Source organism: Tachypleus tridentatus, chromosome 6 (genome assembly GCF_004210375.1).
Source record: "Tachypleus tridentatus isolate NWPU-2018 chromosome 6, ASM421037v1, whole genome shotgun sequence".
Taxonomy (NCBI): Eukaryota; Metazoa; Arthropoda; class Merostomata; order Xiphosura; family Limulidae; genus Tachypleus; species Tachypleus tridentatus.
The window spans coordinates 140,522,124-140,548,498 of NC_134830.1; the positions used below are offsets into that span (position 1 = coordinate 140,522,124).

General features: G+C 34.6%; 1 protein-coding gene across 1 annotated transcript in view; it reads right to left on the reverse strand.

The window, feature by feature from the left end:
• The window catches only part of LOC143253850 (uncharacterized), a 44,060-nt gene extending 19,138 nt beyond the window's left edge, over positions 1-24,922 (reverse strand). The window contains exons 1-2 of the mRNA XM_076508291.1: positions 24,833-24,922; positions 11,496-11,645 (exon numbers count right to left, since the gene is read on the reverse strand). The gene's annotated coding sequence lies outside the window, so the exon portion shown is untranslated. The remainder of the gene's footprint in view (positions 1-11,495; positions 11,646-24,832) is intronic.
• Between the last annotated feature and the right edge of the window lie 1,453 nt (positions 24,923-26,375).

A 26,375-nucleotide genomic window follows, 5' to 3' on the forward strand; every position in this document is an offset into this window, starting at 1 on the left:
TGAAGCTTCATTCTATGATGGGGTTTGCTCAGTAGTAAACCATATACATAGCCGGGGACTGGTGGAGTAGAAATAGTTAGCTAATACCCGGTTCGAGTAACACAAATTCATTGTTGGACTCATGACGTTAGAAAACAATTTCTGTCACTGTATCGGCCTCAGAGAAATGCTGTCTCCACGAGCTAGCATCGACATATCATAAACCAAGTTTAATGAAGTCAAATCTATAAAGCTTAACGTACCAAATCTAAAATGATTTTTTTACTCTACTTATTTGGTTTTTTTATAAATCAATGTTAGTACCTAAAGTCTAGTAGGTTTTGAAGTTCGAACGTGAGATTTATTTAGGTGTAAATCTCCGATTCATCATTTAATACTTCGAATTTGGTTGATTTAGAAGCGATTACTTCAACTGTGGCATTTATAACTAATTTATCATAGAAGTTAGAAATTTATGAGTGCGACTGTTATCATTAAAGAAAGAAAATAACAAACATGTCCGGCTATTTTTCGATAATAGAACGTTTTTCGTGATTGCACGAGCTACGAGTTAAAGCTTAAGGAATTTTAATCAACCAAACATCGCTTTGAAAAAGTTGACGTTAAAAAAAAACTAGGCTAGTTTAAAACATCGATCTATAAAAAACCTGGGGTTATGTACGTAGCAAACTCTCAACTCGTTACCAGTTGAGAGCAAAAATTCTTTTCGTCAGGGATAATGACCGTCTTAGTATTACCCCACGTGCATCTCTCCGTCGAGTAACTCATTAGCATAACGTGCTGAGCTCGTATGCTTGAGACGTCGAAGGAATTGATTTCAAAGTTAATTAGGAAACTTGTATTTGTTTTAAAATCTTCCACACACTTTCACTGTCACGAACCTTCGCTATTATTTAACTTTTTGTTTATTCTATTTCATAATAGAATCAGCCAATCCAATACACTCCCTCCCAGTGGTATTATGTAAATAAATACAGGTCACTGCTACCCGTGGTCGGATATTTTGTTTCTTTAGCTTGATGCCACCGCTACCCGTGGTCGGATAGTTTGTTTCTTTAGCTTGATGCAACCGCTACCCGTGGTCGGATAGTTTGTTTCTTTAGCTTGATGCCACCGCTACCCGTGGTCGGATAGTTTCTTTCTTTAGCTTGATGCCACCGCTACCCGTGGTCGGATAGTTTCTTTCTTTAGCTTGATGCCACCGCTACCCGTGGTCGGATAGTTTCTTTCTTTAGCTTGATGCCACCGCTACCCGTGGTCGGATAGTTTCTTTCTTTAGCTTGATGCCACCGCTACCCGTGGTCGGATAGTTTGTTTCTTTAGCTTGATGCCACCGCTACCCGTGGTCGGATAGTTTGTTTCTTTAGCTTGATGCCACCGCTACCCGTGGTCGGATAGTTTGTTTCTTTAGCTTGATGCCACCGCTACCCGTGGTCGGATAGTTTGTTTCTTTAGCTTGATGCCACCGCTACCCGTGGTCGGATAGTTTGTTTCTTTAGCTTGATGCCACTGCTACCCGTGGTCGGATAGTTTGTTTCTTTAGCTTGATGCCACCGCTACCCGTGGTCAGATAGTTTCTTTCTTTAGCTTGATGCCACCGCTACCCGTGGTCGGATAGTTTCTTTCTTTAGCTTGATGCCACCGCTACCCGTGGTCGGATAGTTTCTTTCTTTAGTTTGATGCCACCGCTACCCGTGGTCGGATAGTTTCTTTCTTTAGCTTGATGCCACCGCTACCCGTGGTCGGATAGTTTCTTTCTTTAGCTTGATGCCACCGCTACCCGTGGTCGGATAGTTTCTTTCTTTAGCTTGATGCCACCGCTACCCGTGGTCGGATAGTTTCTTTCTTTAGCTTGATGCCACCGCTACCCGTGGTCGGATAGTTTCTTTCTTTAGCTTGATGCCACCGCTACCCGTGGTCGGATAGTTTCTTTCTTTAGCTTGATGCCACCGCTACCCGTGGTCGGATAGTTTGTTTCTTTAGCTTGATGCCACCGCTACCCGTGGTCGGATAGTTTGTTTCTTTAGCTTGATGCCACCGCTACCCGTGGTCGGATAGTTTCTTTCTTTAGCTTGATGCCACTGCTACCCGTGGTCGGATAGTTTCTTTCTTTAGCTTGATGCCACTGCTACCCGTGGTCGGATAGTTTGTTTCTTTAGCTTGATGCCACTGCTACCCGTGGTCGGATAGTTTGTTTCTTTAGCTTGATGCCACTGCTACCCGTGGTCGGATAGTTTGTTTCTTTAGCTTGATGCCACTGCTACCCGTGGTCGGATATTTTGTTTCTTTAGCTTGATGCCACCGCTACCCGTGGTCGGATAGTTTCTTTCTTTAGCTTGATGCCACCGCTACCCGTGGTCGGATAGTTTCTTTCTTTAGCTTGATGCCACTGCTACCCGTGGTCGGATATTTTGTTTCTTTAGCTTGATGCCACCGCTACCCGTGGTCGGATATTTTGTTTCTTTAGCTTAATGTTACTGACTACCAAGTATTGGAGAACGTGACCGTTAAATAATTTTATTCTTATTACTTTAGTAGAGATTGGCGTTTTTATGGCGGAAAGCAACTAAGCTATCTACACCTTTAGTAGAGGCAAGGCTTAGTGGTTAGGGCGCTTGAGTCGCAATCTGAGGGTTCGAATCTTATTTCCCTTTATGCAAAATGGCATTAGGATGTAACAGTAAATCTCACTATTTGGTGGGAAAGAGTTCGTTATCGACCATAAACCAACACAACGAGCTATTTGTACACTTTACATCGTGGGTATCGAAATTCGAATTTTAGCATTGTAAGCTGTGAAACTTATCGTTAAGCCATCGGTAACTTGTAGTGGCCCAAGAGGTGGCGGTGGGTTGTATTGGCTAGCTTCCTTCCCTCTAATCTATTACATATATAGGGACGGTTAGAGCAGATAGCTCTCGAGTGGTTGTGTGCGAAATTAAACAAAAAAGTTCGGACGACTTGGCATTAAACATGTACAAGTCGAGGTTGAGAGTTAATTTAAAAAATAAAACTATAAATATAATTGGTATTTTCAATAGCTGTAAACATGGCTACCATAAAAAAAACATCGCACATTCACACAGACCGATTCGCAATCAGAGTCACGTGACACGAAACACGTCGGCTCGCGAATGCCATTAGTAATAATGGGGTCTTCACGTTCTAGTCGGTAATAATACCCGATCCACACTGGAATCTCATCATTTGATCTATTATTATGGGCTTGCTTGATACGCCCGGGAAAACTGATGATTGCCCTCCATTTTCGAATTAAGTTTCATTTTTAATGTACGTTATTTCTCACACAAGTTTAGGTAATATTTCGTTACACAATGTTTTTATTACGTCATACAGAGTTGCATTCCTTTCGTCGTCTATATTGAAGACATTTCTCTATCTTTTACTTTTCTCTCACTTCAACCTTAGAGAAATAATTTTCTTTATATTTCTTCACATCTTTTCTATTGTGCTTGATTGACATTTCAGTTTTAATTACAGTATCTGCGAGATTTATATATAACAGAGTAAAAAAGTTTTATAATGAGTAAATTACAGTTTAAAACAGTAATTTTAATGTTTGTTTTATAAAAGCAATGTTAATGGATATAAACTATATTCATATTAGCTAGTTTACAGTTTGTTTTTTATCATGGACGTAGATAGTTTTGTTTTCCACTCAAAGACTCGAACCCCCTTAGAAAATCGTTTTCTTTAAGACCTGACTCTGTCTTCTCTGAATTGGAAAGACCGTTTTCTAAAGATAAATCTCCACTCTCATTAGAATATGAAGATTCAAACTAGTCAAATAAAATAGACATCATTAAAACCAATAACTTCTGTTAGAAACTTCGTTTATTATCATTTAGTTTTGTGTTACAAGTATTACTGAAAAAAGTTCATATGTTTGGATAGTTAGAGGTCGTTGAGAAACGATATGAAGGAACGAATATGAACAATCTAGTAGCCGATTTGAATAATTCATGGAGGTTAAATTAGGATTTTTCTGGAAGGTTCTGATTGTCTTGTTATAACGTTCATCTTTAATGAGAAATGTCGTGAATTATTTAACGTATTAAATACATATAATGAGTCTATCGATATTAGAACAGATGTTCAAGTTATGATTGACAACCAAGACAGCTCATGTAAAGGGAAGTGGCAACTCAGCTTTGAATTACTGATGTATTGGAAGCAGATTACTTGATGTGCTTCACGTGACAAAATAGGTGATAACACTGGCCTTCAATACCAGTAACCAGGGTAACGAACAAACCAGTCGGCTGATATAAATACTACGTGATTTTCTTTCTGTAGGTTATTCCAGTATTCGTTATGGAAGTGTCAGTTGTTGCTAAGCGCAAAGTTATACAACGGACTGTGTGTACAGTGTCCACCACGGGTATCGAATTTTGTAGTCTCGTTTTAGAACATAAAAGTCTGGTGTTGATGCTCTGTCGAGATAGAGGAAGTATACACATACACGATATGGGTTTTAGTTCTGATAAAACGTTTAACAAAATGTGTTTGATTCGCCTTGGAAAGGAGAATCATATTTTTCAGACTAATGTTATGTGTAGCTTGCACTTAGATACCCCCAGATAAACATGGTACTTCGCACTTTGGCGAGTTATAAGAGTGACAGCCAAAACCCACTGTTCAATTAGAGTAACTCAGTTAGCTGACGGATGGTGTTCACTAGATGCCTACCATCTAGTCTAGTAGATAACCCTCGAGTAGCTTTACGCGAAATACAAGAAATAACGATTAACATGTAAATACATCTGACCGACATGTTCGACTGGCATATTTAGAAGAAATATGTTTTAAATGGCATTTCTGAACATACTAGAAAAGATGTTGCTTATAGTTAAGTATATCATTGTGTCCACCGCAGGTAATCGAACTCTTGATTGTAGCATTGCAAACCCGAAGACTTGTCATTGTACCACTAGGGAGGTGGGGGGTGCGCCAAAAAGGAAGAATGTAGATTTCTACCAAAGTAAAATATGAAAGTTTAAATTCGTGTTATTATTAGCTAATTTTTATTGTTTGTTTTTAAAAACTCCATCTGCTATCTGCAGTTAAAGTAATATTGTAGTTTGTTTGTGTGTTGCTAAGATCAACGTTATCTAATGAAATCAATTTTTAACATTATAAGCCTTATCGCTTACTTGTACAAAAAAATGTTCGAATCATTCTCCTGTCTCATAACTCTCTATTAAGAGAAAACCATTACATATCTTTGGTATAAATAAAATAAATGAAGAGACTGTCTCCAAAAGGCAAGCCGGAAGTATCGACTAAAGTTTCATTACATATTTTATATAACGAAAATTCTAGAGTCTCGTTAAGGAAAAACAAGTAGAACAAACAGAATAATGAAGTGCGTCTCTTGTGAATTAAAGATTAATAAAACAAGTATTCTAAATTTATCCAAGAACCACTCTTGTTTCTTTTGAAAGCAAAAAGTTTACAGACACACACTGAAAAACTTATTTTAGGGGTATTTGTGCCCATCTTTATCAACAAACCGTCGTCAAATAAAGGTTTCAGTATCTTAGTATTGCTTTTATTTATTTATTTCTATTTAAAGTATCAGTACAGCATTTTATCCTCCAGGCGGCGTTTATAGTTCTTAGAAATCATAACTCACTTTCAGTTATAAGAACAATTAATTTGAATCTCTCAATTCTGTCATAAAATACCGACTAAAAGATGATAAAACGATTTAAAGTTTCATAAAATTCTAGAAAAACTAAATTCAAGACATTTATTTTTTTTTAGTATTTCGTAGTATAAAATAATTGACAATTAGAGTATGTATTGATCTCAAACAAAAAACTATAAAAGTTGAACAGACCGACATACTGCAGAAGGTAGAACGGCTGTTTTATTTCACAATCTAAAGTCAATATAAATATGAAATTAAGGTTTTCTCTTATCGAATAATTTAGTTTTAACAGCAAGATATTCCTCTGTTTCCAGGAAACACGCGATAATACGTTACGTGTTAGTTTTAATGAATATTAAAGTGCTGTGAGAAGTGGTACTTTAATTTGTAAGAAAACAAATTAAAGTACTTTTTGCAAAATCTTAGAATCTTTTCTTATTTCCCCTAAAACTGAAAACGTTAAATAAATAAAGGCAGACGACAGTAATTATCTGTCATCCGTATTGTCAATCTCATTTTATCTTGTGTCTGGACCATTTAGAAGTCTGTTGTCTGAAACTGGGCGATAAATGAAGACAAGGAATGTTTTACCGAGATGTTTTAAACGAAATAAATATTTAGTTCACCAACAGTATTTCAAAAACACTACCGTTACTCTCCGTTCTTATTTCATTGTTTTTTTGTTCTATATAAATATAATGGAAGTAGATCTCATCCCAGTTATATTGGCGAATATAAAACTGTAGTGTTCTGGCGTAGAATATTGTGGTAGTCTATGTAGACGTTGTTTGCAGTATAGAGAATGTCCCCCCCCTAGGAAAGCGGGCAAGTCTTCAGATTTACGACGCTAAAATCAGGGGTTCAATTCCCCTCGTTGGACATAGCAGATAGCCCAATGTATCTTTGCTATAAGAAACACACAGTACGAAGTGTACGCTTGAAATCTCTTCGACTACGTAATTCAAGATGACGAGAAACGTTGTTCTATATATTAATTTAATTAAAGTTTTAATATCCATACCAGCAGTCTGGAGAATACATCTGTGCCTAGGTATTAATGTATGTTGTGATCTGGAGAGTTTCTCCCTAAATCATGGGATGCCCTTGTCTAACCGGAAACAAAAGGCGGTTACATCATGCTGTGTAGTGAAAGATTCAACTGACAAGTTTTTTGTTCCACCAAGAAATGTAAAAACATTTATACTTAGTAGCAGGACAACAAGTTCACGTCATGACGGAAACAGTTAAGTGAAGAAGGACCAAGGGTTATTACCTAATGTAGGTGTTGAAGGAGGGTGTAAGCAAGTAGAAGTAAATACATAACGAAACAAATAATGAAATTAAAGTGTGGTGTATATTAACTGATAAGACAGTTGAATACACATCAAATAAAGTTGATTAGTTCAGAAATACCGTACAGCAGATAAAAAGTGAAGGAGTTAAAAACAGAGAAAATCTGAAAGTGAAGAGTAATAAGTTATAAAAGGGATGAACTACATTAAACAAAGAAGTTTATGAATTAAGATAAATATTTGGAAATAATTAGAGTAGCAGAAAAACAAAAATGTACCTGAAATTGTTAATGAAATTCATGTAATCTCACAAGCAGCTTTAACTGTTACATGAGAGAGCGAAACCTTAACAGTAAAAATTTAAATCGAAGGCACTAAGATGGCTGGAAGACAGCAAATACAGATGAAAACTGAAGTGATAAAGGTAAAACTAAAAGAAGATAAAAGTTACTTTAACGAATATTAACATCTATATTAAAACTGTTGCTATACAGAAAAAAGTTTAAAGACATGAAAATTTTAAGTTAGTTTAAGTAAAAAAAGGAAAGCCTTTACGAGAAAGTCAAGACCAAAATATGGAGAATAAACATCTTAGAAAATTTAAATGAATGAGAGAACCAAATGTAGAATCAATTAATTTGAGTATGTTTAATGAGCAACGTATTTCAAACACAAATTTGTTCAAATGAAATAAACTAGATTTTTTGTAGTAGAAATAAAAGTATTACACGTAAACAAGTATGAGGGATAACTCTGAGCAGACTGAATTAATGATGGCTGGTTGTTTTTAGTGTAAAACAGCACAACGGGAATTTAAGCGTTGCAAGTATTAATATGTAATTTGAAAAATATGTCCGAGAAATCAAGTGAATTGATATCAGTTTAAAAGGGATACAAGTTATTTTATAACTGCAGGCAGTATAATAGAATAATGGTTTATGTTAAGACAATAATAAAAGTTAATAATTCTTAATTAAAAATTTGTTTAACACCAGATATGTTTAGTTCATTCTCTGAAGAAAAGTAACATTCACAATAATTATTTATGAATAACACAACTTTACAATTCACGAGTTCTTAAATTAATTAGAAACTATTAAAATGTAGCAAGATTATAAATGGAATTTATGTTTATGATATAAATACTGATTCGTTAAACAGAAAAGAAAAATTATCTTAATGAGTATATAGATTTAACGATCGTGTTTGGTTTTGAATCATATATAAGTGAAGAAAGAGAAAAACCAATAATTTTCATTGTAAGTATTAAAAGATTATTGACGAGAAACTAGGTTATACAAGTTAAAGCAGTTTGTGAAAAATAAAATTGTAAGTTGATTTTGAAGAAAATGAATACTAGTTCAGATAAAAATGACAAAAGTATTTATAGAAATATTAAAAGAAACAAAACAAGTCATAACTGTATAAAAATGTATAAAAACAAATTTAGGAAATCATGGTTCACTAATGAAATAACAGAACTGACAAATTAGAAAAAAAATGTACAAAACGTATTAAGAATATCTCTAACAAATGTAATGAAGAAATTTTAAAATATTAGGAAAATGAAATTATTCCAAAGCTACGACTAGGACAAAAAGTGAATCATAAAACATTAATTTTCAAAAGTTGAAATATATATAAAAACAATGAAATTTAGTGAAAGATATATAAATTACGTCATATTACTATTTATAGTTCACCTATCACTACAGGAGCTTTTACAGTGATTCCAATATGCAAGAGTTTGTTTGTTTGTTTTTGAATTTCGCGCAAAGCTACTCGAGGGTTGTCTGCGCTAGCCGTCCCTAATTTAGCAGTGTAAGACTAGAGGGAAGGCAGCTAGTCATCACCACCCGCCGCCAACTCTTGAGCTACTCTTACCAAGGAATAGTGAGACTAACCATCACATTATAACGCCCCCACGGCTGAAAGGGCAAGCAGGTTTGGTGCGACTGGGATTCGAACCCGCGACCCTCGGATTACGAGTGGAACGCCTTAACACACTTGGCCATGCCGGGCCCCCAATATGCACGAGAGTTGATAATTAGATAAATTTTAGAATTTAACATTATAAAAAGAAGGTTGAAAATATTTTAGAATAAATGCAGTCAGTTTCTTTAAAGTTAATTTGGATTTACAGAAGGAATAATTACTGAAGATAAAATATTGAATTTTAATGCGAGTCCTTATATAATTATAGAAAAGAACAAGTGTATTTTGATTTATACAAAAGGGTTTCTTACAGAAAACAAAATGAGATAAAATGAAACTTCTAGAGATAGGAGACATTCTATTGAAATTAAGTATTATTTGCATGAAATGAAAAAGATTAAAAATTAAACAAATTTAATAATGTAAATAAGTGTGGTAATCCACAGAATTGGTTCTGTACTTGAATCTAATTTTATTAATGCACATAAATGATTTATGTAATCTAAGTTTAAATTGTAAAATTAAGAATGGTTTTATAACAAATAAGTTTGTTTGCAAGCCAATTTCCTATTTTTATTTTTACAATTAAAGCAAAATATACAATTTGAACTAATAATAAAATTATTATAAATGAAAATTTTAAATTATACATTCGTAAGTAATAATAATGAGTGCAAATTAAAATGGTGGATATAAAATATTTAGGCATACAAATAGAAGAATTTAAGTTGAAAACCGAGTTAAGGATTATGTTTGTTTTTAAATTTCGCACAAAGCTACTCGAGGGATATCTGTGCTAGCCGTCCCTAATTTAGCAGTGTAAGACTAGAGGGAAGGCAGCTAGTCATCACCACCCACCGCCAACTCTTGGGCTACTCTTTTACCAACGAATAGTGGGATTGACCGTCACATTATAACGCCCCCACGGCTGGGAGGGCGAGCATGTATGGCGCGACTCGGGCGCGAACCCGCGACCCTCAGATTACGAAGCGCACGCCTTAACGCGTTAGGCCATGCCAGGCCCTAGATTAAAAGCAATCGGTTTATTATACAATAATATAAGGAGAAATATAACATCATATAATGATAAAAATGAAAGTTTACAATAGGTATATTTTACTAGAAATATCTCCTGGGACATGTACATTTTAAAAAAATAGAATATCATTTATTAAATATAAAATGTATTATTTACAAAAATATATAATGTTTGTCTCAATATAAAAATTCGATAGTTAAAGATTTATAAATAGTTTCGTTGTTTAAACATTTAGTAATTTACCTTCAGTGAGAGAAAAAAAAAATGATTAGTGCGATAAAAGAGGCACGCTTATAATGAATTTTTTGGCAACGAGATACGAACCATAAAGTCTTTGGATTCGTGATCCATACACAAGCCATTGTTCATCCCTTATAAGTGTATTCTGTTAAGATTAAATTCCTCTTTTTTATTAATTAAAATCGATTAATAAAATTCATGTTTCACGATTATTCATCCAGATAAATAATTACGTTGCAGATATACGAAATATAGTTCCCCAAATTGAGTTTGAGAACATCTAATGAAAAATTTAATACGCATGCGCACACTCGGTTAAAATCCCAATTTACCCACGCACGTTGAACATCCAGTTGCAAGCTTTGCAAGGAAAATTCATTTATCTTCGTTTACTTTTACCTTTCAAGAGGGATGTTGACATTTTCAACTGGTGATTAATTTTATTTTAGAGAACCAAACGTTTCTTATTGCAGCATTAAAACATTAAAAAAAATCTTTAGCTGCCTTTCCTATACATTGAACGACGTTTTTCATTAAACCACGGAACCATAATTGATTTGAAAATTTACTTCGTTTTGCCCTTAACATACACACTTGAAATATTAGTAATTGCATCTCTGAGGAGACACTTAATAACTATTCATTAAATAAAAAAGTAGCTTATAATCCTGTTGTAAGAACAACTTAAGACTACCAGCTAAAGTAAGGCTTAACTTGCAAGAAATTAATATCAATGATAAAAGGAAGATAAAATATAAAGGGTTATCTCCGACTAACTTGGTGTTAAGTTCACAAAACAAAAGAACCATATTTATACGTTCTGCCACCTAGTAACTAGAATAAGTTAGTCCATGCAAATAAATGGTACTTTGATTGCGTTTATGAGAAATACACGAAGAAAAACTTTAATGGAGAGAAATTAAGGTTAATGTTCAGTTTGTATGTACTTTGTCATTGTTACAAACAAACGTCCACACATCATAATCAGCCATTTGACTAAATAAGTTAATGTTTGTCAGAAAACTGCCATTATTAATAATAAATACTTTACTTCTGATTATCAATATTTGGCCAGTGATGAACGTAACCACTAATAGCTGATTTACCCATGGTCTCTCACGAGAGATTACCAAAATCAAATTTTTAGTAATTATTACAACATGAATTAACTAAATATTGTGAAAACCAAAACCGCCCACTGTTAGGTCACCTGATAACTTTGAATGAAACACTTCATTTATTTACTACAATTCGTTCCATCGTAAGACTCAGACTTATATGAAAGATCTCTACCTCCATCTATTGCTGCACTTACGTTCTTGAATATTATCACACGGTGACGTCCTTTTGTAATTTCGTTTCCAAGGAAACGGTGGTAGATGTTTAATATCCTGAAAGGTCTTATAGTTCCTGTAAATTCTTCTGCTAAGTCGAAGAAAATGACTGATATAGTTCTTTATTACAGCTGTGGATGATAAAAACAAATCGTGCCATCATTTTACGAATATTGGTCTTTTGTTTTCACTACTTAACAGATAACTTAGACCTATTACATAAAATTAATAAGTAAAACGAAGATTAGAAATAATCAATCTTTGTAAATATTCTGAGGACCTTCGGAGAATATTTTAAAAGTTAAAATGGAGCATTATAAAAGTGACCTCTGGAGGCTATTGCTGCAAGTGGAGTTTTCCATTTATGATAACAGCGGTTTTTTTTTTAACATTTTAAACAGAAGAGATGGGAATACAGTGGTGAAAGGTCCCCTACAAACATGCCTTCCATCAACAGAACCATACTTTCCATCAACTAACCTTTCGTAGGTAGTACCATATCTTCCACCAACAAAATGAAGGTAGCTTCTTTAAAACAGAATAACGACGTGCCCTATGAAGGATTCTAAGAAACCTGTAAGTTGTCATAGGAACAACTTACATTTTAAAATGTCTGTCAGGTTTTGTTTGTTGTTAACCACAAAATGAAATAATTGACTACTATGCAATACCGTTCGTAGATATCTAAACCCCATTTTTAGATGGATAAGAAAGATTTAACGGGGAAAGTTTTTCTTTACTTAAGAATGTAGTCAATTTCAGATAAATATACTTTTTTAAGCCTAACACAATGACCCTCACCTATAAAGAATATACTGTTCCTTGGTAATTGATAAATTAAAACACAAACATTATAAAGGATTATTTCCATTAAATAGCTGGTGCTTGTCCAGGGAAGACGAGCAAAGCTTGACCTCTAAAAGTACCGGCACTTACTTTCTACAATGTGCCGGGTTTTAAACTGATCAATAATGTACTGTTACAAATGTAACATTCCTTTAAGGAGTTGAAGGAAAACAAACAGTTTTAAATATTGTTTCATCTCCTTTCAAATTGTGATGTTCATCTAGTGAACCATAGTTTACAAGTAGGGAAATATTCTTTTATCATATATTACAATCAAAGACTGGCTTTTAAGAGGTTCCATTCACTTTATGATAGTAAGTTCGTGCATGTTGTAACTGATTGGATACACATTAATGGACAAATTTAATTGGTTTAACATCACTGCTGAGCGAGCCAGCAGTACAAATATAACAAGAACAACCATGTTAAACAATATTAGATTTTAAAATAAAAGTTAGTTCTCTTTCTTCAATAAAGTGTTTTTAAAGAAAGACAAAATATTCGAAATTATATTTCAATTTAAAAGCTGTTGGTGAATTCCTAGCATTAATGTTAGTTCATAGAGTTTATTATTGTAAAGTGACGACAAATGTTAGTTCATACAGTTGGTTAACGTAATGTAACGAATAACTTACTTCTTACACCGACTTAAACAGAGGTTTACTGTAGTTTAAACTGGCGTTATTATATTCAATTGATGTTGAAAAGACTTATGTACACATCCGTGGTAATAAACTCATCGACCGGACTATCGAACGGATACATCAAGAAATTATTGCATTGCTTGCATGGGAAAAGACATTTTGAAACAACATTACGTTATGAGAGCTTCTTAATTAATCTTGTCAGCCGACACTTTCTTCACGCCACAATTATAATTGTTTTGTTAGCCTAACTTTCCTGTTTAATATTTAATTTGACAAGAATGTTAACTTCAGTAATGTGTTTTATACGTTTTGTCTAACACTCTTTATTTTCATATTCCTTTATATCCTGAGATCTCAGACTGATGGTTTTGTTTTATTTGTTTTCAATCTACTAGAATCTTCATTTCTGTGAATTTTTCTCTTCGCCAAATATCATGGTTATCAATCGATCATATACTACTGTTCAGGGTTAACCTTGCTACCAGTCACATTCGTAATATTTTAATGTTACAATATTTCCATACTTATACACTTGTTTGACATATTTTTCGATTTCCGTGTTTGTTACATTTTTACTCGTACAACTGTAATATTTTCAAATTTATGTTTTCACGTGTCTGTATCACACTTTGTAATCTCACCTGCTCCTGACACGAGTTTCTTAAGTTAGACTTGAAAGGGGTCAGATAAAGGGTTGTTTAATTTTGCGAAAAGCTACATGAGAGCTATCTGCGCTAGCCGTCCCTAATTTAGCAGGGTAAAGACTAGAGGGAAGGCAGCTAGTCATCACCAACCACCACCAATTATTTTACTGACGAATTGAATGCATCATTATGACGCCCCCACAGTTGAAAGGACGAGCATATTTTGTGTGACGGAGATTCAAACCCACGACCCTTGGATTACGAATCGAAGGCCCTAACCACCTGGCCATGCTGGGCCAGATAAAGTGGTATAAACTTTAGTTATACAAGGTTGAAAGCATAATAAAGTTATTCAGTATGGAAGTTCACCTGTCCTGTATTAATGAAACGTAGCTTGACACATTTCCAAGTGTTAAAATTTGTAGCTTTTGTCACGTTTTAGGAGATATATACGATATAACAAGTTATTATTCCTAATACTATTACGTAGTAACTTCCGTAGAAGATTTCTCGTCGCGTAACACACCCGTGCACCACATCCATCTAATCTGTAATGGAATTGTTTTACCAATTTGTCAAAGATAATGAAATATTTTCACAACATTAGGCTTACGTGTGATAGAAATTAGTCTAATGATGGAATGTGTTTTATCAAGTCTAGACTCATTTCTGACTTTATCCGCAAGGAGGCTCCTAGTAACCATTCCACGTCCATTCAGGACCTACCTTTGAAACATCAAATTCGAAATGGATTTACCGTGAGATGTGGTGATGCATTTTATTATTGTTGGATTCAACTATACATAGATGTAAAAATACAAATAGAAGTAAAACATAAATAACATACAATACTTGGTTGAATGAAGTAATCACGAACGACACTAATAATGGAAGATACTGGCCACACCTGAGAAAATAGGTTGGCTTCTCGTTTCTTTACGTAAGACAGCAAAACGACCTCTCGTGTGCAGTAGTGGAATTTCTACTTTTATCCAACAGATCGTCATTTGAACCATTTCCATTTTATAAACAATAAGCTGATTTAAGTTACCCCACACCCAGTTTTGAAAGTTTTTATTTGTTTATTTGTACTGGTAATTAGGACATTTTATTAATTGTCGTTAATTACTACTATCAGAAAGGTATCCACACTACTCGGTAGCTTAAACATCGATTATCTGACGAATATTTAGTATATTGAAACTATAGTGAATTGTACGGCTAACGCAGATGGGAAGTTAAATTTTAAGTTCTGAAAGATCTAGTTCGATAATGGTTAGAGAGTACATGTTGAACTGTAAGACAGATAGAAACTTACTAAAATACTTTAAAATCTATATTAGCTTTCAATCTCTGGAGAAGAGAGTGAAAGATTAAAAATTACTTTTACGTAAACAATGACTAAAACACTAAAAAAACAAACTATTGTACTTAAACCCGTGACATTACAAGTGCTAAGTTACTTTCTGGTTGTTTTATGCGTTCTTTACAGTTGTTAATTTCTATGTGTAGGTGATGCCGTAATATCGAGTTTAAGTATCTGTCCTTTATTTCTCTGGAGTATGTTAGTTCTTTTTTGTAAACTTTAAAACCTTTTATAGTTGTAGTTAGTGTTTATGTAAGACTATCTTAATGTTTTTTCATTAAGGTTTTAGGCCTAGTATCGATCCGCAATTTGCAAGTAACAGGTTAGAATCCCGTCGTCAAATACGCTCGGCTTTTTCAATTATGAAGTGAGGAATGGTTATAAAGTTATGGTCAATCCAATTTTTAAGGACAAATAATTTGTTCATTTCACATTAAGCTACACAATAGGATATGCGTGTTTTTCATACAGAAGGTATCGAAACCCGTATTATGGTAACGTAAGCTGTGTCACCTACTGCTGACCCAACAAAGGGCTGGTAAATATTAGTCCAAATTTTGTTTGTAGGTTTCATTGACTAGTTTTTTCTTTAGTCCATCACTCCAAAATTAGGGGCAGATAACGGGTATGCCTCGAGTTGCTGTGTGTGCGTGTGTGTGTAATTAAAAACAAACCTGATTACTCATTCTCCCAATGAAACATTTTCCTTGATACCGCAGGGGATTATGGTTAAGATAAAGGACTAATAAGAAAGCTTCTAAGAGACAAAATACATTCACGTGTGGGCTCACGTTCTCAATAGCGCGTGCTCAACGAGAGAGCAAATCCTTTATCCGTTTGGAAACTATTGAAGCACCATCTTGTTATAAAACTGTCATCAATACTGCTTTTCGGCAATGTTCTAACAGTCCTTAAGGAGTTGGAATGTCCACACAAATCACGTACAGCTACACAAGAGTTGGGGGGTCCTCCTCTTGACTTCCTCTGTCATCGATACCCTTACTTCGTTCCAAACTGATCAGAGAGAATTACAAGGATACTTTAACTAGAGAAACTTTCATGAAGAAAAATAAAATGGGGAACCCTTAAGTGGCTGGTTGTCAAGTAATTACCTTCTTGGTCAAATTAGATGAACATTTAAATTGAAGTTTTTAAAACTGTCCTACAACAATTAACGTGGAAAGAATTTCACGCTGTCCCAGAACAATTAACGCACGAGGTTCTTTCCACGTTAATTGTTAAATGTTTTTCTCTACTTTTTCTGAACGAGTAATTTCCCTCTTTGATTCGTCAGCTTACAACAGAATAAAAAAGGTGGAGTAATTCCAATACCACGACTTCGGTAAAATGAAAAGAATGTAATTATTACACACCTAAAACTGGCGTGATAAGTTTTAAATACAAATGGAATGCCGATAAAATAACCAGAGATCTATAAAATACAATAATAAAAGGAAAGAAATTCGTGTATTAGAAACTGCAGTGGAACTATCGAGTTCTAATCAGAACCCCGTTTCTCAAAACTCATTGCTACGACGTTCTTTTCATTCGAGGGCTTCAAAATTATGTGTATAAAACTTGTATAATTATTAGAAAGTAATAATGTGAGGAGATACAAGTAACGATACGTTCAGAAAGTGTCACAGTATTGTTACAACTTGGATAGGTTAGTCAGTTTAGTGTTAATAGCTATACAACGAAATACAAATGTTCGTTTTGGTGGATAGTGGAAGACTAGAAACTTTGATTATGGTGAAAACATTTTATATAGCAAGTCTTACCAAACAAACTTGCTCCACTCAAACCCAAGTGTAGTGAAAGGGTATAACGAATGTTTATGGCAAGGATATTTACATATGATCTACTACAAGAGAAAGTTACGTACGGAATTGTAGAAACAGCAATAAATTACCATAAAAATGTACCAGTGTATAGTGAAAGTTTGAGAAACTAAGGGATAATGTTCTCTCATAAATCACCAGATGGAGCTCTTGTACCTTTACATGTACAGGAGAAAAAAAAGAGACCCGCAGTTAAAGCTAAAGGTACCTTTAAAAGATATTTCAGCCGATTACAAATCGTCCTTTGAAAAAATGAATTTTTCGTGTTATTCATCATCTCTCTTATCGTCAACATCCTATGTTTTAGAGAAGATGCATCAGTGGAGTTTATCATTTCGAAACAGAAGACAAACATCTTCCGATATATCTTGATGTCAAACTCGAAATAGCATTGGGCAGATTCTAAAGACAAGAAAACATACAAACTTTCCTTAGTGGGACTTCCTTTATCTCTACTATCAGCTCCGACCAAGCAGTCGGTCTTCAATGTTCTGCCCTCAAGAGTCACGTGATTGAGAGTAAATAATTATTAAAAAAGTTAACGAATATCGACTTACCAAAGAAATAAAGTAAATATTTAGGCCGAACCACATCAGATACTAATTAGTCGACCACCAAACACGACCATTAACAACTGGCATTCTAAGGTAGTTCTTGCGCATATGCACTAAAAGATGCCAGTTCTATTGTCGTTTGTTTTTCAAATTACAATATTAACTTAGGTTTAGAAAGTACTTTACTTCTATTAAATTACTGACCTAATAATGAATTATTTATTTATCTTGCATGAATATTTATGTATTTTCCATTTATAAGTTTGAAATGATCCTTCACTAAAGTTGGTATTTCTAACAGTTTCACATCGTTTTATCTGATTTACCAAAACTAACAATACAATGTTGGTCAGTTTAAATAGTGTCGCACAAGATGCCCGAGAGGCAACTGACACCTACCGGATAATTTAGATGTAAATCTTGTAGAGATTACGAATCCATTACGTCATCCATGTTGTTCTACAATAAGTTTTTGTTCTGACTGTTTTTGAATTTCGCGCAAAGTTACACGAGGGCTATCTGCGCTAGCTGTCCCTAATTTAGCAGTGTAAGACTATAGGGAAAGCAGCTAGTCATCACCACCCACTGCCAACTCTTGGGTTACTTTTATCAACGAATAGTGGGATTGACCGTCACATTATAACGCCCCCACGTCTAAAAGAGCGAGCATATTTGATGTGGTGGGTATCTCTGCAATAAGTAGTCATTTGATTTTTAGGGTTAGGATATTTAATGACAAAATAACATTCGAAAAAAATTTGTCGCTATATACCTATTTGTACGAAAAACTCAGCTTCCTAAAAAGTTTTGTTCAGATTACAAAGATATCCTCGTCACAAAAGGAACCATCTCTTACTGTGTTGTTCAAAAAGTCGAACACTGGTAACACGTGCCTCAGAACAGTTTGAAGGAAATGCGCTGAAGATGACATCCATGTCATTAAATAGATTAAAGGCATGAACACAGCTGAGTCGCAAGATTATTTAACAGAGAGCTAGACACAATCAGCTTAAGACGTGCGAGAAAGTCCGAACTGAAGAGAGACAGCAGCGTACATACATAAATCAGTATTTCTGGTGTTTCATCTTTTACAACGTACAAACATCACGAACGGTTAATTTTTGAAGACTCACGAAAATTTATTTATTGAAATTTTCCATGATAAAAATAACGATTTGTTCAATTCGCAATCAGTTTGCACGATAATGGATCTTATTAACATATCTATACGTGTTGACCATCATATGGCTATGTCCCGGAGAACATTCAGAAATAAAGTTTATTTTGATATGTTTTGTTGAACTATTTTTAATAAATCAACGTAGTTTTCATTTTAAACCTGCACGCCCTCGGTGATGCTATTTTCAAACAAGATTTAATCAAAAGTAATATACATTAAACTGTTTATTTTTATTTTATATTCTTCTCCTAATAACAAAATGTTAAAGTTCTCAAGTCGCTGGACATCGTCACTAGTGTTCTCTCCAGTATTTTCCATTCTCACATGTCAAACTAGTATATGGCTGTCCTTTCTCATAAACTTAATTCATAAATCAAGGAGCACTTTCCTCCCGCGGGAAACAGGGCATTCTTTGATAGAATCTGACAGGCTCCCTGCCGGAGGTAATAAAAACTGCTAGGAAAGAGAGTCCAAGAAGCCTTCTGATTAGGATAAAAAATAGAAAGACAAAATCTTACGCTTAAAACTTCACATTTAGAGTTATTTAATCAAACGCGTTACTTAATCGACTTGAAGTTTCCACGATAAAAATTAATGGTTGTGAAAACCTTGTTTTTTAGGTTTAAGTAGAAAACCACTTTGATTTGAAAGGGCCTCGCATGGCCAAGCGCGTAAGGCGTGCGACTCGTAATCCGAGGGTCGTGGGTTCGCGCCCGCGTCGCGCTAAACATGCTCGCCCTCCCAACTGTGGGGGCGTATAATGTGACGTTCAATCTCCACTATTCGTTGGTAAAAGAGTAGCCCAAGAATTGGCGGTGGGTGGTGATGACTAGCTGCCTTCCCTCTAGTCTTAAACTGCTAAATTAGGGACGGCTAGCACAGATAGTATTCGTGTAGCTTTGTGCGAAATTCAAAGAAAAAAAAAGATTTGAAAGACGACTAACTATGAAATAACGTAAAACCACTTTAGTTGTAATCGTGAATTCTTTAAAAATATTCAAACATTGCTGAAAGTGTTGTTACTAACACAATCGGCACTATTTAATCACTCGTGTTAATACTATAAAAGAGTAAAACAACAATATTACATTCTATAAATATCGAAAATAACTACTAGGCCTAGTTGTTATCGGACAATATCAAAGTGATGATTTAAAAAGCAAGACAAGAATTGTATGAATATTGTACGAGAATAACGACTAGTTTGTTTGTGAAACACAAGTAGTTTTGTACATCTTTGTAGAATTAATTTTTTCTAATTTCGCGCAAAGCTACACGAATACTATCTGCGTTAGCCGTCCCTAATTTATCAGTGTAATACCAGAGGACTAGAGTAATGACCCACCGCCAATTCTTGGGCTACTCTTTTACTAACGAATTGTGGGATTTATCGTCACATTATAACGCCCCCACGGCTGAAAGGGCGAGCATGTTTGGTGCGACGAAGATTCGAAATCGCGACCCTCAAATTACGAGTCGAGCGCCTTAACCACCTGGCCATGCTGTGCCTGAAATTAAAGTTGTATGTAATAGTAGTGTTGTGATAGAGAATATATTGATCGTACATAGAACCAATATATAAAAAATTTCTTAAAGAAATAATAGCTCAATATTAAATTGTGTGTATCTAAAGCTAGCTAAAACAGTTTATTGTTCTACTTTCAAAATGTAACCGTTTTACCAGTTCAGCCAAATATTGAACAGGTACGGTGGTGATCTGGGACTAGCATGAAATATCTCTTACAACAAAAAACCTACACTTTCTGTTCCTCAACGTGAGGTGTAAGTAAGTACATATCCATGTTTACGTGAAAGGAATTGATCAATTGAATCTTAAACTAGATTAGGAAATCTATTACCTGAGGGATATTCAACTGAATCCCTCCTGTCCCAAGACCACGTGCAACGTTTTAGAAAATTGGTATTGATTGACAGTCTGGTTTTCCACCAACTTGGAAAAAAAAAACTCTGGCGTCAAGAATGTTTTAAATGAATGAAATCGATATTTCATTTTGTTTGAGACTGTATTACTAGACCACAAAGTTCTCACAAAGAGCTAGCACATCACGTATCTAGACACTACCTGCACAGTGTCAGTAGAGAGACGGTTACAAAGATAACAATGGAAACAAACACACGCGACCAAGAAAGGTAACACTGCGTAGACAGATGGTTAAACAGTTATTTTCCCTAGCTCAACTTGCACCTCCAAGAAGTTCGATAAAAAACCAGCTCTGCCCGAGAGAAGATAAAAATGTTTAATTGGCACTTATCGCTAATGAAGCGAAGCTGCTATCTCTAATTATTACTTCTACTCGCTAAACCCGCACATCTTCAAGAGAGGCTGAGGCAGCTCCACTTCTGTTTATTATTTTTATATTCATTATTACAAAGGCAATTACTTTAATTACTACCAGCCAAACATTCAGTCCATGTGGAGCGTTTAATAAACTTCTTTAAAAGGTAACTTAAAAAGCAGAACGTATGCACAAAATTATATTCTAACAAAACTTTTCTATCATTGGTTAACTCAAATATTGAGATTCGATAAATAAACAAGTTCTACACCAGTAACGTAGGATTTTTTTTTTACGGATGTCAGTTTAATTGTTGTTAACTTCACCGACTTCTTGGTATCTAACTAGATATCTTCAAGAACACTGCGTGAAACACGTAAAAAAAAGAGTCGTGATTAAAATAGAAATATTTGTTTCCGATACCAGTATTTAAAATGAAATAAACGAAGAACAGTTGAAACTAGTGTAACTATAGAAATAACATTAACCAGAGAAAGAAACGATAGAAACCTGCATGTCATAATACGTGGATTTTACCTTAAGTTTTTAAAAAGTTCCGGACAAAACCACTCGCCTGTATATTTATACAGAATTTACCCCAATGAACACTGTTCTAGTTTTTATTTTTTTCTAGGCCCAGCTAACTGGAAAATCTTTTGGTTAACTAATATTTTTCAATAAATTAATATATATTGTTAATTATATCTATATTTAAATCAGGGAGAGGGGTAAATGGTTATTCATATCCACACCATTACATAAATAACAGCACGAGTATATATTATGACATGTATGAACCACCTTTAATCGTAGTTTTCTTATTCTAAATTCCTTCATGATTAAATTTATTAAACGCACGCAAATAAATTGGCTGTCACGCAAACATAAGAAACTTATTCTTTACTGAAATCAAAACAAGATTAATTTTTCAATTAATCTAACTGAAAGAGTCTAGTTTCCGTCGTATAGTTAAGTGCAGCTTGTTTGGCAAGACGAAGATACAATTAAAACCACACACATTTACACAAAAGAGTTCATCCGCGAGAACATATAGGGCTGTTGACAGAAGGCCATTTTAAACAGAGTCGAGTTTCTGATAGTATTGACGCAAGGTTTTACTTTCAGGCGCAAAGAAGTCGATAAACCAAACGTATGTAACTCATTACTTCTTTTTTGATCGGCCTACATGCATGGATAAAGTTGTTTTTGAGTACTACTTTAAAATATCGGAATAAAGGTAAGTTTTTACTTCTCCTTTATCACTCCACAGATGAAAGACATATGAACTCATCGCTGGGATAAGTACGAGGTCTGTTCAAAAAATACGCGGACTGACGTCATAAAACAAAATGTACTTTATTTAGAAGTTACAGGTCTGGGACCCCTTCAAGGTACTCTCCTTCCCAACGCACACACTTATCCCAACGGTGTTTCCACTTGTTGAAACAGTCCTGGTACGCTTCTTTTGTAATGTCCTCCAGCTCCTTCGTCGCATTTGCCTTAATCTCGGGAATCGTCTCAAATCTTCTTCCTTTCAAGGGTCTTTTGAGTTTGGGGAACAAGAAAAAATCGCAAGGAGCAAGGTCAGGTGAGTAGTGGGGGTGGGGAAGAACAGTGATCGAGTGTTTGGCCAAAAACTCACGAGTTCTGAGGGCTGAATGGGCTGGAGCGTTGTCGTGATGGAAAAACCAGTCGCCACTCCTCCACATTTCTGGCCTTTTGCGACGGATGGCGTCCCTCAGACGTTTCAGAACGTCAATGTAGTAAGTCGGGTTCACTGTGGAGCCTTCGGGGAGGTACTCGTGGTGAACAACACCCTTAGCATCGAAGAAAACTGTCAGCATCATCTTGACCTTGGATCGAACTTGGCGAGCTTTTTTGAGTCTGGGGGATGTTTCACCCATCCACTGGGACGATTGGACCTTCGTTTCAATGTCATAACCATTAACCCATGATTCATCACCTGTTATGATCCTTGACAAAAGTTTTCATCTTCTGAACGAGCAAGCAGTTCCTGACAAACCTGGACGCGATGGGCTTTTTGTTCGTCCGTCATCAGGCGTGGCACAAATTTCGCAGCAACGCGGTGCATCTTCAATTTTTCGGTCAAAATCTCGTAACAAAATCCAACTGATATCCCACACTCTTCAGCAAGTTTCCTGACAGTCAGACGTCGATTTGCCCGCACCAGGGTGTTGATTTTGTCGACGTGTGGGTCGTCAGTTGACGTGGAAGGACGTCCAGGACGCTCATCATCTTCAATGTACTGTCGACCATCCTTAAAACGTTCATGCCACTTGAAACATGCCGTACGCTTCATAGCAACATCACCATAAGCCGTGTTAAGCATAGCAAAAGTTTCAGTCGCAGATTTTCCAAGTTTAACACAAAATTTCACAGCACGTCGTTGCTCCTTCAGGTCATTCATTCTGAAATCCGCCAAACGAAAAAAATCGCACTTCACTTAAAACCGCGTAGCTAATACACAAATGAAGATATCTGCAATCGGCAAATGGCGTCGTAATCAGCTGATCTGTACAAACCTAGCGACACCAAGCGGATTCCCCTGGAACCAACTGGAGCCGCGCAATTCAAACAGTCCGCGTATATTTTGAACAGACCTCGTACTCTAGAACTAAACAAGTGTATTTACCCAAGTAAATTATTCAAACAGTTTTCTATTTAAAATGTACCTAATTATTTCGAAACTAATAGATTTTTCAAATATTAAATGATTAAGAGTTTGGAATTTTATCAATATCATAAAAGAAATAAACATTTTTGTAAGTAGTTCCAAATATGCATAAACCTTCATATTAGCATCGCAATTATATAGGCAGAAGTTGCCCTACAGGTTAATGTGCTGGGAAGTCACATTAGACGTTAGCGTCCCGTTACCAGCGATAAATACACCGTCCTCCGTGTGTGGTACCGTGAAGATGTTATAATAATGACAGCCAAATGCCACTATTCGTTTTGGGTAGCCCATGAGTAGGCGGCGAGTAGTGTTAGCTAGCCGACTCCTCTTTAGTTTAGTTGATTCCAGTGGGACCACGGCAGATATACAGACTTACCAAGCTAAAATCCATGGTTCAATTCCCCGCAGTTAACACAAATAGCCCAATGTGGCTTCACTCAAAATAACAATAACAAATAAACCCTTTAATTTATCACTTCAAAAAAGACAGTAGCACAGATAGCCCTCAAGTAACTACACACGAAATTCAACAAATTAAAAAGAAACAATTACTCAGTTTTCTGACTGATGCAACCAGCAAAATCAATAACTAGACGGGGAAGGTTTTCTAAGCCATAATCACGAGATAGATAAAGCTCTGTTAAAAATATATTTAAAAAAAATTTGTTCTTGTTTATTTTTATTTTTTGTTGTTAAGCGTAAAACTACACAATGGGCTATCTGTCCTCTGCCAATCAAAACCCAATATCCTCAGGCTTATAACTAAATCACCTGGAGGCAAAAAACTATTTTATTACAAAATTCGAGACATTTTTACATCTAACCCAATACAGTTTAGTAATTTTAATAGCACAAAAATAAAAAAAATAAAATATTTATTCATTCTCTATTTTACTTTCTTAATATTTTACGAGAAGGTTGAGAATGAATAAGAACAGTATATAAGGTAGAACACCAAAGTACCTATCGTACCGAATTCCTTTCAATTATCACTTTTAATAGATAACGGGTTTATTTTCTATCGTTGCGTTACTCTAAAACCACAACTATGGCATTAACGAAACAATCAGATTTTAGACAATTTCCACTTAATACGCTAAACATAATAAAAATATCCTACACTTCCACACCCTCCCCTGTAAAAAAGGACAACTTTAAGTAACAGAAAAATGACACCAAACACGTTTTCAAAAAAATAATAATAAGGTATTACTACTTAAGGGTAAGTAGGTTCAATAAACTTACCTGCTGACGTAGGTATTCCAGCCCCCATTGTGGTGTTAAGACAGCAGTTAGTAACCCAGTTAACAAATTAAATTAGTTATCGAAATTAACTCCCAACCACCACCTATTAAATACACTGTAACTAAAAATATCAAGCCTCTAAACAGGCTTTTATGTGCGATAAGGTGTTCATCCGCATAAAGTAGTACCAAGACTTTATTAACAACTAAAAATAGTTACAGAAACTTTCAGTAAAAGTTCCTTAATTTTTACTTGTTTATATTTATTTAATACATTCTTATATTTATCAGAGAATATTTTAAAATTTTTATTTCCTTTTATTTTATTAAATCCGTTAAATATTAATTTTTGTATCGATGTTTCAACATTAATTATAAAATATTGTAATTGATTACAAATTTTACAAACTATAAATAACTGTGAACAAGAGAGTATGGTACATTACTATTATAAAAAGAGTAAACCATATACTGGAATATCATTGTCAATTATTTTAATATCTAAATCTACATGATGTAACTTTAAAAATTGATTAGAAATTGAAAATACTTCAATTTCTCATGTGGAGGCACAGTGGCTTTTGAATTAAAACTTAAAATGTTGCATTTTCTTTATTTATGTCAATAATTACAATTACAGATGAAGTTAGGCTTAAGTGTATTATTGACTTTTTTCGTTACTTTATTTTAATAAATGTTATTTATTGAATTAATTTAATACTTGAGTTGATATTATTCAGAAGAAATTAACAATTTCGTATTTTATAAATTAAATGTGTTTTATCTACTTCAAGTATTAAAACAATTTGCTTAATTAACGGAATAAAAATAAAAACCAAAAAGTGTGATTACAACGTCGAGTCTTTTTGAGAATTAATCCACTTAGAAGAAATGTTTATTAAAGAAAAAATATTAGGAAACAAGAGGGAATCCTCAATAAAAAACGGTATTTTATTACTCAATAGGATATCCTGAAATTCTTTAAGGTAGAATTAAAATAAATTATTCTACGGGACATTTAGCAGGGTCAAACATATCAGTCAAAAGTGTTTGACCTCCTGAGTTTAAAACTGTAATTAGATCTCAAATCGACCAAGAGATGATGGAGCTATAAGCTAAATGTTTAATGGTTGAAAAAAACAAAAATTTAGAGCCGTTATGCCGCGGCTAAAATTTATCACGTGACGGAATGCAGTCTTTTGTAATGTCATGATACATATAGACAGAAATAGGTAATATACCGAGCGTTTACATCCAAACACGAACCCAGAAGGTAATATTGTACTACATGCGAACTGTAAGAAACTTACAAAAAAAAAAAAACAACTATTTTCATATATGCTCACATGTTCCTCGAAATTTTTGGGTTTCAAAGGTACTAGATATTTATTGAAAATTCGCTTGACATAAACGAGCATTTTCATTTCACGATGTATTTTAATAACATTAATATACAGCTGCATCAAGAAATTCATTTACACCATGACGTTTTGAAATGTGCTATACTTGGTCCAGATGAAGGAAGAGATGTATCGTACAAGTGC